This window comes from Vombatus ursinus, unplaced genomic scaffold (assembly GCF_900497805.2).
Source record: "Vombatus ursinus unplaced genomic scaffold, bare-nosed wombat genome assembly UNPS02014818.1, whole genome shotgun sequence".
Taxonomy (NCBI): domain Eukaryota; kingdom Metazoa; phylum Chordata; class Mammalia; order Diprotodontia; family Vombatidae; genus Vombatus; species Vombatus ursinus.
The window spans coordinates 54,784,048-54,795,972 of NW_020954596.1; positions in this window are offsets into that span (position 1 = coordinate 54,784,048).

Here is an 11,925-nt window from a genome sequence, read left to right on the forward strand (position 1 = left end):
AAGAAAGAAAGAAAGAAAGAAAGAAAGAAAGAAAGAAAGAAAGAAAGAAAGAAAGAAAGAAAGAAAGAAAGAAAGCTGTGTTGCCAAACTGAGAGAGAGGTGGGGGAGGTTGGAGGGAGGGAGAGGGAGAGAGACAGGAACAGAAAGACAGAGATAGAGACACAGAGAGAGCTAGAGAGACAAACACAGAGACTAAAGCAGAGAGAGACAGAGACAGTGAGACAGTGACTGAGGGACAGAAACAGAGACAGACAGAAAGAGAGACTCATAGAGAGAAAACAACAGAGGTGGAGACAAAAAGAGACACAGAGAGACAGAAACAGAGACAGAGAGAAAAAGAGGCTGAGCCAGAAAGAGACAGAGAGAGAGAGAGAGAGAGAGAGAGCACAAGAGTATTTGTACATTAGTACCAATTGGTTTATCTCTCTCTTGAGCTCAAGATCTATATTTCCATCAATGTTTTGGGCATTTCAAATAGGATCCCTTATAAGCTTCAAGTTTAACATGTGTTAAGTGTCTTGCAGTGTGTGTTTATAAAGATATATATGTATATATGAGTATATATGTATATAACATATATATACACACACTCACCATTGTATGTGTGTAAATGAATACAACCATGCAAAAAGAGTGTGTGAATTGTCCAATAGACTGACATAGAACACAACTATGGCCTCAAATTATCAAATTCTTGGTATGTTCTTTTCTTTTTAAAATTGGGAATGCTTTACCATTCTTCTCCTTCTTTGAATTTTTCTAAAATCACTAGAATTTCATAAGTGAGATTTTCATTTTCTCATATAATTCAATACTAACTTAAAATAAGGAAAATTGCTTTTATTGATACTTACTGAATTTACCGTGGAATTTATTCCCCAGGGAAAGAAAGAAAGTAAATGGCCTATTACATAACTTTAGATACTTAAATAGAATTAGCCTCATGGGTCATTTTAATTACCTTCTACTAAGGAGATTTATTTTATCACCAAAATTCATCATCAGATTTTAGTGAACTTCATATCATGTATTTAAAAAATGATGTTGAAGTATAAGACATTTTGAACACTCTGAAAATAAATTAGTAATATCCAATAAATTCTTGCTTACCAAATGGGCATACTGTGCCCATTACTTCATAGAAGGAAGAGACAGATGGATGGAAAGGGCTAGAAGGCCTGATAAATCCCCCCACAAAAACACACACCAAAATAACTCTACCAACTCCTTTGTGCATTGTTATAAAATTTATGTTTTGTTCTGTATAAAAGATGTCTGAATTTTAATAGCTATTTCTAGTTCCTCATCTTCTATGTAGCCTTTAAAATTGTCTATGAAATCATACTCTTCTCCTGGATAGTCTCTCCTTTCTAGGTTTTCATGGAATTGTTCTCTCCTGATCCTCCTCTCACCTGCCTGACAGGTCCTGTGTCTTTTGTTAGATCTATACCCAACTCAAACCTGTTAACTATGAGTATCTCTCAAGGCTTTCTTCTAGGCTTTTCACTTTATATGATGTTTTTTTTTTCATATTGTCAGTTCTCATGGGTCCATTTATTATGATAGATGATTCCTAGATCTATATATCCACCTCAAACTGTCTCCTGACTATAGCTTTGAGTCACCGATTGCCTCTTAGACATCTCGAAGTGAATGTCTTGTAGGCATTGTAAATTCAATGTGTCCAAAACAGAATGTCTTGTATTTCTTCCAAACTTTCCTCTTTTGAATGTCCCTATTACTGTTGAGGACACCACTATCTTCTGTCACTCAGGCTTTCAGGTCTGGTGTCAATCTCAATTCTTCAGTCACACTCACTCCAAAAATCCAGTATCTTGTCCAGTCATGCTGTTTATAACTTCACATCTCTCTTACATATGCTCTTCTCTTCACTCACGCATCCTCCACTTTGGTACAGGCTCTTGTTGACTCCATCTTGGATTACTGCAATAGCTTCCTCATTGTTCTCCTTGTCTCAATTCTCTCACCACTCCAGTCCATCCTCCATCCTCCAATCAACAGCCAAAGTGATCTTCTTGAAGTATAAGTCTGAAACATGTCACCTCTCTAATCAGTAAAGTCCGTTGGCTCCCTATAACTGTAAGTAATATAGAATTCTCTATTTGGCTTTTAAAGCCTTTTCCAACCTGGAATCTTCCTAACTTTCCAGTCTTCTTTTAATTTACTCCCTTCCACATGTTATTTGTTCTAGCAAGGTTGACTTTCTTCCACTTCCTTACTTGTAGCACTCCACAGCCTGATTCAATTTTTATTTGCAGTTCCCCATGACTGGTATGCTCTCCTTTCTCACCACTATCTCTTGGCTTCCCTACTTTCCTTTAAGGTTTACCATGAAACCCACCTTCTGCAAGAGGATTTTCCCAGTCCTTTCCTCTCTTTTCCCTGCTGCCTTCCTTCTGAGATTACCCCATCCTATTTACACTGTGTATATATAGTATGAATATAGTTGTTTTCATGTTGTCTCCCTATTAGAATGTGAGTTGCTTGAAGGGAGTGAACATGTTTTTGTCTTTCTTAAATCGTTCCTGTTTAGTAGTGCTTGGCATGTATTAAAAACTTAATTAATGTCTGTTGACTGACTGAGGTCCTTTAAAAAGGCTCTATCTTCTCTTCCCTATTTGGATATAAAGAAGATTTGTCTTTGACTCCAGGCTAGCTTATATATCTGCACAATGGTAGATTTGCCTGGAACTAGCACATGCTGGTTTTTTTTCTTCAGAAGGATCAGAAGGGACAGCTAGGAAATTGCGTTACCAGGTCAACTTATTGGCACCTGAATTCTTGTATCTTCTCTGTGCATGTTGCCCTTGGTTTGCCCATTATCGATAACATTTCTAGAGTTATATATAATAGGCATATAGATACATTTCTTTTTCCTTGGAAATTTAGTTAGGTTAGCTGTATCCAGTTGGAGAAAATGGAAATATGTAGAGAGTTATAAGAATGTATTATTAATTTCTAATCAGTGATAGTCTGATCTGTGCCTTATCTCATTTTGTCTATTGTTGGTTCAGGAAAAATTGAACAAGGTATGCCAAAAGCTCTGATTTCTTTTTCCTGTCTTCTGATTTAGGCTATCTTTACAGGAGTCTAAAACAACCATTGTATGCAGTTAATATATTTTTATTTTTTATTTTTTCAGTTCAGGGTAACTTTGAAAAGCCATGGCTTTTTATTTTTTTTATTTTTTAATTTTTAATTTATTGTATTTATCAACAATCACTTCCAAATGCTTTTGAGTTTATACTTTTTCTCCCCCTCCCTCACCACCACCTTCCGCAAGACAGTGCACAATGTGATATAGGCTATACATTTACATTCCTATTAAACATCTTTTCACATTAGCGATGTGATAAGTAAGAATTAGAACCAATAGGAGGTACCACCACAAAGAGGAAACAAAACATAACAGAAAAAAAAATTAGCAAATAGTATGCTTCAATCTGAACTCAAACTGCATAGTTCTTTCTTTGGATGTGGATAGCATTTTCCATCACAAGCCCTCTGGAGATGTCTTAGATTCTTGTATTGCTGGGAAGGGTTAAGTTTATTAATGTTAGTCATCACACAACATGGTTGTTATTGTGTACAATGTTCTCTTGGTTCTGCTCACTTCACTCAGCATCAGACCATACAAGTCTTTCCAGGTTTTTCTGAAGTCAGCCTGTTCATCATTTCTTATAGCACAATAGTATTCCATTACATTCATATACCACCACTTGCTCAACCATACCCCAGTTGATGGGCATCCTCTCAATTTTTAATTCTTTGCCACCACAAAAAGAGCTGCTATGAATATTTTTGTACATGTGGGTCCTTTTCCCTTTTGTATGATCTCTTTGGGATATAGTCCTAGAAGTGCTATTTCTGGGTCAAAGGATATGCACATTTTTATAGCCCTTTGGGCATAGTTCCAAATTGCTCTCCAAAATGTTTGGATCATTTCACAACTCCACCAACAATGTATTGGTGTCTCAATTTTCCCACATCTTCTCCAACATTTATCATTTTCCTGTTTTGTCATGTTGGCCAATCTGATAGGTATGATGTGGTACCTCTGAGTTGCTTTGATTTGCATTTCTCTAATCAATAGTGGCTTGGAGAATTTTTTCATATGACTATAAATGGCTTTAATTTCTTCATCTGAGAACTGTCTGTTCATATCCTTTGACTGTTTATCAATTAGGGAATAGCTTGTATTCTTATAAATTTGACTTAATTCTCTATACATTTTAGAAATGAGGCCCTTATCAGAGAGACTGGTTATAAAATTTTTTCCCAATTTTCTACCTTCCTTCCAATCCTAGTTGCATTGGCTTTGTTTGTACAAATGCTTTTCAATTTAATGTAATCAAAATTATCCATTTTGCTTTTTGTAATGTTCTCTATCTCCTGTTTGGTCATGAATTTTTTTGTTCTACATAGATCTGATAGGTAAACTATTCCTTGCTCTCCCAGTTTGCTTATAGTGTCAGCCTTTATATCTAAATCATGAACCCATTTTGACTTTATTTTGGTATATAGTGTGAGATTTTGGTCTATGCCTAGTTTCAGCCATACTCATTTCTAGTTTTCCCAGCAGTTTTTTCAAAGAGTGGGTTCTTATCCCAGAAACTGGGGTCTTTGGGTTTATCAAATAATAGATTACTACATTCATTGACTATTGTATCTTGCATATTTAACCTATTAGCCAGTACTAAGCACTTTTGATGAGTGCTGCTTTATAATACAATTTAAGATCTGGAATGGCTAGGCCACCTTCCCCTGCATTTCTTTTTATTAGTTCCCTTGATATTCTGGAACTTTTGTTCTTCCAAATGGATCTTGTTATTATTTTTTCTAACTCTATAAAATATTTTTTTGGTAGTTTCATTGGTATGGCACTGAATAAGTAAATTAGCTTAGGTAGAATTGTCATTTTTATTATATTAACTTGGCCTACCATGAGCAACTGATGTTTTTCCAATTATTTAGATCTGACTTTATTTGGCTGAAAATCGTTTTGTAATTGTGTTCATATTAGTCTAAATATTTTATAATGTCTACAGTAAGTTTAAATGGAATTTCTCTTTCTTTCTCTTGCTGTTGGGCTTTGTTGGTAATATATGGAAATGCTGATGATTTATGTGGGTTTATTTTATAGCCTACAACTTTGCTAAAGTTGTTTATTATTTCAAGTACTTTTTTATTTGATTCTCTAGGATTCTCTAAGTACATCATCATGTCATCTGCAAGGAGTGATAGCTTTGTTTCTTCTTTGCCTATTCTAATACCTTCAATTTCTTTTTCTTCTCTTGTTGCTAAAGCTAATGTTTCCAATATGATATTGAACATGATAATGGACATCCTTCTTTCACCCCCGATCTTATTGGAAATGCTTCTAGTTTGTCCACATTACATATTATGCTTGCTGAAGGTTTTAGATAGATGTTATTTATTATTTTAAGGAAGATTCCATTTGTACCTATGCTTTCTAGTGTTTTTAATAGGAATGGGTGTTGTATTTTGTCAAAAGCTTTTTCTGCATCTATTGAGATGATCATGTGGTTTCTATTAGTTTTGGTGTTGATATGCTCAGTTATGCTGATAGTTTTCTTAATATTGAACCAGCCCTACATTCCTGTTATAAATCCCACCTGGTCATAGTGTAGCATTCTTGTGATAAGTTGCTGTAATGTATTTGCTAATATTTTGTTTAAAATTTTTGCATCTATATTCTTTAGAGACAGTGGTCTATAATTTTCTTTCTCTGTTTTGACTCTTCCTGATTTAGGTATCAGCACCATATTTGTGTCATAAAAAGAATTTACTAAGACTCCTTCTTCATCTATTTTCCTATATAGCCTATATAGTATTGGAATTAATTGTTCTTTAAATGTTTGACAGAATTCGCATGTAAATCCATCTGGCCCTGGAGATTTTTTCCTCAGGAGTACATCAATGGCTTGTTCAATTTCTTTTTCTGAGATGGGGTTATTTAAGTATTTTACTTCCTCTTCTGCTAATCTGGGCAATTCATATTTTTGTAAATATGCATCCATTTCACTAAGATTGTCAAATTTGTTGGCATATAGTTGGGCAAAATAATTGCTAATTATTGTTTTAATTTCCTCCTCCTTGGTAGTAGCTTCACCCTTTTCATTCTTGATACTAGTAATTTGGTTTTCTTCATTCTTTTTTTAATCAAATTAAGCAAAAGTTTATCTATGTTATTGTTTTTTTTCATAAAATCAGCTCTTAGTTTTATTTATTAGTTCAATAGTTTTATTAATTTCAATTTTATTAATTTTTCCTTTGGTTTTCAATATTTCTAATTTGATGTTTAATTAAGGATTTTTAATTTGTTCTTTTTCTAGTTTTTTTTAGTTGTATGCCCAATTCATTGATCTCCTCTTTTTCTGTTTTATTTATGTAAGCATTTAGAGATATAAAACTTCCCCTAAGAACCACTTTCCATGCATCCCATAAGTTTTGGTGTGTTGTCTCATTCTTGTCATTCTCTTGAATGAAATTATTGATTGTTTCTCAGATTTGTTGTATGACCCAATTTTTTTAGGATTAGATTATTTAGTGTCCAATTATTTTTTAGTCTACCTTTCCATGGCCCTTTATTACATATAGTTTTTATTGCATCATGATCTGAAAAGGATGCATTTAATATTTCTGCCTTTCTGCATTGGATTGTGAGGTTTTTATGCCCTAGTACATGGTCAATTTTTGTGTATGTGCCATGTACCACCGAGAAAAAAGTATATTCCTTTCTATCCCCATTCAGTTTTCTCCAGAGGTCTATCATACCTAACCTTTCTAATGTTCTATTCACCTCCTTAACTTCATTCTTGTTTATTTTGTGATTAGATTAATTTAGTTCAGAGAAGGGGAGGTTGAGATCCCCACTAGTATAGTTTTGCTGTCTATTTCTTCTTGTAACTTCCTGAACTTCTCCCCTAAGAATCTGAATGCGATACAATTTGGTACATATATGTTTAGTAAAGATATTACTTCATTGTCTATGGTGCCTTTTAGCAGGATGTAGTTTCCCTCCTTGTCTCTTTTGATAAGATCTATTTTTGCTTTTGCTTTGTCTGAGATCAGGATCGCCACCCCTGTTTTTTTTACTTCAGCTGAAGCATAATGTATTCTGCTCCAGCCTTTTACCTTTATCCTGTATGTGTCACTCTTTTTCAAATGTGATTCCTGTAAACATCATATTGTAGGACTATGGTTTTTAATCCAGTCTGCTATCTGCTTCTGTTTTATGGGAGAGTTCATCCCATTCATATTCACAGTTATGATTACTATCTGTGTCTTTTTCTCCATCCTTTTTCCCCCCGTTTATGCTTTTCTTTATCCTTTCTCCTTTTCCCCCTCACTAATGTTTTGCTTTTGACTACCACCTCCTTCATTTCCTCCTCCCTTCAATTAACCCTTTCCATTTTCTTCCCCTTTACCCTTACTGCTTCTTCCCTCCCTCCTATCCCCCCTCCCTTTTCTTTCCCCTTCTCCCTCCTACTGCCATAGGGCAAGTTAGATTTCTATACCTGATTGTTATTCCCTCTTGACCCAAATCTGATGAGAGTAACAATTCAAACAATGTTCATCCCCCTCCCTTCTTTCCCTCTGCTCTAATAGGTTTTTGTGTCTTTTCCTGTAATGTAATTTACCCTTGTCTGCCTCCTCTTTTCTCAGTACATTTTCTTAGATCAGATTAATCCACTTGCCTGGATCCATTTAACCAACTTGATTAGATTTTTTTTTATCATTACATCAAAGTCAACCTACATCCACCGCCTTTATGTATACTCCTTTAACATGATGTAATAACAATACAGTTCTCAAGAGTTGCAAATGTCATCTTCTCTTGTAGGGATGTAAACAGTTTGCCCTTATTAACAACATATTGTATCTTTCTGTCCCATTTACCTTTTTATGTCTCTCTTGAATCTTATACTTGAAGATCAAATTTTTTGTTGAGCTCTGGTCTTTTTATCAGAAAGGTTTGGAAGTCCCCTATTTTGTTGAATATCCATCTCCTCCCCTGAAAGATCATGCTCATTTTCACTGGGTAGTTGATCTTTGGCTACACTCCTAGCTCCTTTGCCTCATGGAATATCATGTTCCATGCCCTATGGTCTTTTAATGTAGAAACTGCAAGGTCCTGTGTAATCCTGACTGTGGTTCCATGATATTTAAAGGGTTTCTTTTTGGCTGCATGTAGTATTTTCTCTTTGATCTGGTAAAATTTTGGAATGTGGCTATTATATTCCTTGGTGTTCTCAATTTGGGATCTATTTCAGGAGGTAATTGGTGAATTTCTTCTATGGTTATTTTGCCTTCTGGTTCTAGGAGTTCAGGGCAGTTTTCCTTGATGATTTCCTGAAAGATACTGTCCAGGCTCTTTTTTTATCATGATTTTCAGGTATACCAATAATTTTTAAATTGTCTCTCCTGGATCGATTTTCCAGGTCAGTTGTTTTACCCATGAGGTATTTTATGTTTTCATCTATTTTTTTCATTTTTTTTTGTTTCTGTTTGACTGATTCTTGCTCTCTCATAGAGTCATTAGTTTCCATTTGTCCAATTCTAATTTTTAACATATTGTTTTCTTCTGTTAGATTTTCTACTTCCTTCTCCAGTTGGTCAATTGTATTTTTAAGGGATTTGTTTTCTTCAGTGTACTTTTTTCCCAGTTGGCCAATTGTGTTTTTTAGGGATTTGTTTTCTTCAGTGTACTTTTTTTCCAATTGGCCAATTGTATTTTTTAAGGACTCTTCTACTTATTTCATTTTACATTTAAAATCCTTCTTGAGCTCTTCTAAGAAGGCTTTTGGGGCTTCAGACCAGTTCATATTCCCTTTTGATGTTGCATATGTGGGTTTCTTGACAATGTTGTCCTCTTCAGAATTTCTGTCTTGATCTTCACTCTTCTCATAATACAAATCTGTGGTATTTTTCTTTTTACTCACTGTGTTTCTTTATTCCCTGGCCTTTAAAGAGACTGAGTTCTCCTGATGGGGAGTAGAGGGCACTGACCTAAGCTTCTTGTGTTGGAAGACTAGGTCTTGGTCACTGGCTTTGTGTGCTGGGGCCTCTTATGTTGTCAGTTGGAGGCTGTGGGGTTCTGGCAGCTTACCTGGTGTTGGACTAGAATCAGCAAGGCTGAAACTTTTGGGCAACTCTAGGTTGCTTTCTTCAGCTCTTTTCAGATGAATGCTGCAGGGTATTTATCCACCTGGGTCCCTTTGTGGTGTTGCTTCCCTTATTTTTGCTGAGGCACTGGGAGACCCATTTGCTGTAGAATGGCAAGGCACCAGGATCTCCTCCTGGTGTGCTAAAGTGGGGCTTTCCGCTAGCTGGCTGGGATGCCTCCTGTTCCATACTGCTCCCCTTCACCCCAGGGTAAGAGGGGCCTTTTCCATTAATCCCTCAAGCTACCTGGGCTACTGCACTGCTGCTCCCTGTTTTTCTTCTGGTTCAGCTGTTCCAGGGTTTTTTCTGGGGTGATATTTTCTGGGCTTTCAGAGGTTGATAGGGGAGGGTGAAAATGACTACCTTTTTGCTCCCTATCTTGGCTCCTGGAAGTGGAAGTCCCCAATTCTATTTTTTAACAAAATTTTTCTTCTATTAGATTTTGTACCTCTTTCCCTATTTGGTCACTTGTATTTTTTAGGGACTTGTTTTTTTCAGTGTACTTTTTTTTCCAGTTGGCCAAGTGTATTTTTTAGGGAATTGTTTTCTTCAGTGTACTTTTTTTCCAGTTGGCCAATTGTATTTTTTAAGGATTCTTCTACCTCTCTCATTTGACTTTTACAATTCTTTTTGAACTCTTCTAAGAAGGCTTTTTGGGTTTCAGATCAGTTCATATTCCTTTTTAAGGTTCCAGATGTGTTTGTTGACAATGTTGTCCTCTTCAGAATTTCTGCTTTGATCTTCACTGTCCTCATAATATGAATCTATGGTATATTTCTTTTTACTTATGGAGTTTGCTTATTTCCTGGCCTTTAAAGAGATTGAGCTCTCCTGCTGGGGAGCAGAGGTCAATGACCCAAGCTTCTTGTGTGGGGAGCTTTCAGCCTGGTCACTGTCTTTGTGTTCTGGGGCCCTGAATGCTGGCAGTTGGAGGTTGTAGGGTTATGGAAGCTTACCTGGTGTTGGGCTGGAATCAGCAACATTGGAACTCTAGGGGTAGGATTGGATAGTCTGGCTCCTGGATGTTGCCTGCTTTTCCTTTCCTTTTGCTTTCTTCAGCTCCTTTCAGATAGATGTTGCAAGATATTTATCTGCCTGGGGCCCCTTGGAGTGCTTCCTTTAGTTTTGCTGAGGCATTGAGAGACTGCTGTAGAATGCAGAGGCAGCTGGTGGTTTTCTGAGCTGGTTTCTACTGGTTCCCCAGCCCTCACTGAGGCCCTCAGAGGTCCAGGTGTTGGTGTTTGCCTGCTCCACCACCTGGGTTTCAGGATCTCCTCCTGGTATGCTAAAGTGGGACTTTCTGCTAGCTTGCTGGGACACCTTCCATTCTGTACTGCTCCCCTTCCCCAAGGGAAAGAGGGGCCTTTCCTGTTATTCCCTCAAGCTACTTGGGCTACTGGACTGCTGCTCCCTGTCTTTCTTCTGGTTCAGCTGTCCCAGGGTTTTTCCTGGGATGATATTTTCTGGTCTTTCAGGGGTTGATAGGGGAGGGTGAGAGCAACTACCTTTTTACTCTGCCATCTTGGCTCAGTATATTAAAAAAAAAGAAAGAAAGAAAGACAAGTAGGGGGCAGAGCCAAGATGGCAGAGTAAAAGCAGTGACTTGCTTGAGCTCTCCCACGAAGACTTCCAAATATCTGTAAAAATTGTCTTTAAACAAATTCTAGAGAAGCAGAACCCACAAAAAGACAAAGTGAAACAAATGTCTAGCCCAAAACAACCTGGGTGGTTCATTGGAAAGGTCTGTTGCACCAGGCTGGTAGAGAAGCTTAGTTCAGCATGCACCACACAGGCAAAAACAGAGTTTCAATGATCCTGGAGCAGTTCTAAGGGGATTGAATCAAGGGGAGCTGTGGTGGTTTCCAGACTTCTCAACCCACAAACAAAAAAGACAACTTAGAAGGTCAGTAGAAAAGGTGTGTCTGACCTTGGTGAGAGAGGAGCTTGGTCACAGTTACAGTCTTGCTGCAGCCCCAGGATGGTAGCTGCTTCTGGAGCTCTTGGCCCACAGACTGAGGGGGAATCAAGCAATTGATCATAGAGGGATTGCAGGGACATCTTTCCTGGTGCTGAGGCAGGATTCTCTTGCTTTGCCTGTGCTTGGATCTGGGTCACAGTTCTGGGTTGCAGTCATGGGGCGAGGATGAGCACTGGTATGATGGAGTTCATAGAGGTGGTGGTGAGGCAATCCTCCTCACATCCAAGGCAGAAAAGAGTGCTTCTTGTCACTCATAGACCAGAGCACAAGCCAGGAAGAGAGTAAATACCTCACCCTTGATTATACCACCTTGGATGAACTGAAAATTTACAGGTCCCTGAAAGTATCTCTGAAAACAGCTGCACAAAACCCTTGAAGATTGGAAAGGGGACAAAACTGCAGGGGGATGATAGAGGGGAGGGTAGCTAGGGGAAGGGGATCATCAGAAGCAAACACTTCTAAGGCAGGATAGGGACAAAAGAAGTAACAGAATAAATGGGGGTGTGGGATAGGATGAAGGGAATTATAGTTACTTTTTCGCAATATGACCACTATAGAAGTGTTTTGGATGACTACAGATGCATGACCTGAATTGAGTTGCTTGCCTTCTCAATGAGGGTGGGTGGGGAGGGAGGAAGCAAGAAAATTTGGGACCCAAAGTTTTAAAAACACATGTCAAAAAAATTGTTTTCACATGCAACTTGGAAATAAGAAATACAGGAAATGGAGTATAGAAA